The sequence below is a fragment of the Conger conger genome, chromosome 8, assembly GCF_963514075.1.
Source record: "Conger conger chromosome 8, fConCon1.1, whole genome shotgun sequence".
Lineage (NCBI taxonomy): Eukaryota > Metazoa > Chordata > Actinopteri > Anguilliformes > Congridae > Conger > Conger conger.
In genome coordinates this window covers 63,943,439-63,945,938 of record NC_083767.1, presented here as the reverse complement: position 1 = coordinate 63,945,938, position 2,500 = coordinate 63,943,439, and positions in this window count along the sequence as shown.

The window sequence follows — 2,500 nt, the reverse complement described above, 5'->3', positions numbered from 1 at the left end:
GGGAACCAATCAGAGCTGAGGCTCAGATTCTGTTGAGCTGAGGAAACCAATCAGATCAGAGTGTGAATAACGCTTTGATCAGTTGGTTACCCCTGTATGAAGGTCGCCTTATTTCTGTATTGTTTAGTGCAATTCCAGATGCTATTGTTTTAATCTTATTGTGTTTGTATTATTATTATTATTATTATTATTATTATTATTATTGTTATTATTATTGTTATTCTGTCTCATCTGAAGTTTCTTTTTTTGTATGTTGTTATTTGAAGTCCTGCTGGACAGGGTTAATAGATCAGGTGAAGTGCCCATTTCATATGGGTTTAGGGGGCTGGGGGTGGGAGGTGTTCTCTGAATATATGAATTTAACGGAAATGTTTTTTTTGTTTGTTATTTCTATTGTTTACGGTTCTTATGCATGTTCAGCAACAGGAAATGAGATGACATCAGTAAAGACAGTGATAATAATGATGATATTTATAATGACACTGATTTCAAATAAAAAAGCCATTTGATTTTTGCCAGTTTTGCTTCTTTATTTTTACATCTCTTGAATCAAAATGCAATAAAATATTCAGAAAAATTACCAGTGGAATCTGTCTCTGCTACTTTCCACACACACAACTTAATTATTTATTGGGGAGGGTAGGTGCAGTGTTTGGGGGGTGTAGGTACTGTGTTGGGGGGTCTATGCTGGGTAGTGTGGCTCGGTGCTGGTTTTGCTCACAGGACATGAGTCATAAGACCAGTAGCAGTGAGCACATTTGGTTCAGCAGAACCCCGTCAACAACATCTGGATTTCTACAGAGTTCTCTGTGTGTGAGTGCGTGTGCGTGTGTGTGACTGTGTTTGTAGTTGTGTTAGTACCTGTCATTATCTCATTATTTGTCATTTTTGTCATCTTTACACTCTGTACTTCTTTCTCTCCTCTCTCCTCTCTTTCCTCACCCACTGCAGTTTTTATTTTTGATCAGACAGTAACTGAAAACACTCACAGTTCTCCACAAACCTTTACCCCCTCCCCCCACCCCTCCTAACGGATATTCCACATGTTGCTTTGCTTTCCTTCACTCCGTGTGGAGTACCGCAGGGAAATATTCATTGTTTATTAAAAAGAAACTCAGCCTGTCCTGCTGCCTAATCCCTCCCTCCTTCTCTCTCCATCCTTCTCTCTCTCTCCCTCTCTCTCCCCCTTTCTCCATGCTCTCCATCACATCTGTTTGTATGATCTCTCTTTCTGAGTTCATCTGTATTTGTCATCCCTGTTTCCTCAGAATGTCTTGGTGTGTGTGAGTGTGTGTGTGTGTGTGTGTGTGTGAGTGTGTGTGTGTGTGTGTGTGTGTGTGTGAGTTTGTGTGTGTGTGTGTGTGTGTGAGTTTGTGTGTGTGTGTGTGTGTGTGTGTGAGTGTGTGTGTGTGTGTGAGTGTGTGAGTGTGTGTGTGTGTGTGTGTGTGTGTGTGTGTGTGTGTGTGTGTGTGTGTGTGTGTGTGTATGTGTGTGTGTGTGTGTGTGTGTGTGTGTGTGTGTGTGTGTGTGTGTGTGTGTGAGTGTGTGTGTGTGTGTGTGTGTGAGTGTGTGTGTGTGTGTGTGTGTATGTGTGTGTGTGTGTGTGTGTGTGTGTGTGTGTGTGTGTGTGTGTGTGTGTGTGTGTGTGTGTGTGTGTGTGTGTGTGTGTGTGTGAGTGTGTGTGTGTGTGTGTGTGTGTGTGTGTGTGTGTGTGTGTGTGTGTGTGTGTGTGTGTGTGTGTGTGTGTGTGTGTGAGTGTGTGTGTGTGTGTGTGTGTTGTGTGTGTGTGTGTGTGTGTGTGAGTGTGTGTGTGTGTGTGTGTGTGAGTGTGTGTGTGTGTGTGTGTGTGTGTGTGTGTGAGTGTGTGTGTGTGTGTGTGTGTGAGTGTGAGTGTGTGTGTGTGTGTGTGTGTGTGTGTGTGTGTGTGTGAGTGTGTGTGTGTGTGTGTGTGTGAGTGTGTGTGTGAATGCAGTGTGAGTTTGTGTGCAAGCTGCTGCTTCCCTGGTCACTACAGGAACAGTATTAATCACAGAAGCTGATCAGCTCATTTCTGACTGCATCAGTCTTTTCTTTCTGGCCTGGTTTCCTGAGCCAGACAGGAAGAGGCTCCCCAGCTGGGCTGCTGACTCAGGGTCTCCACCCAGCCACACTCACCCTGACCCAGCCACACTCACCCTGACCCAGCCACATCCGCCTGGAAACCCCCCTGCTTCAGCCGGGCCTGCGGGCTGAATATCTGCCCCTCAGACTGGGGCAGGATGTTTAACAGATGTGGGGAGGGAGTTAGAAGAATCTACTGACCCTTCTACACTGTAAAAGAAAAAAAACAATTACACTATGTCATTACAAAGTACTCTTCACTCCCTTTACCTCGGTTTGCTAAAGCCTCATTTCTCTCTCTCTCAGACACAAACACAGACACGTACTCACACTCATGCACCACACACTCGCACACGCACACGCACACACACGCTTCCCCCTCTCTCCTCCTGTTCCTGAT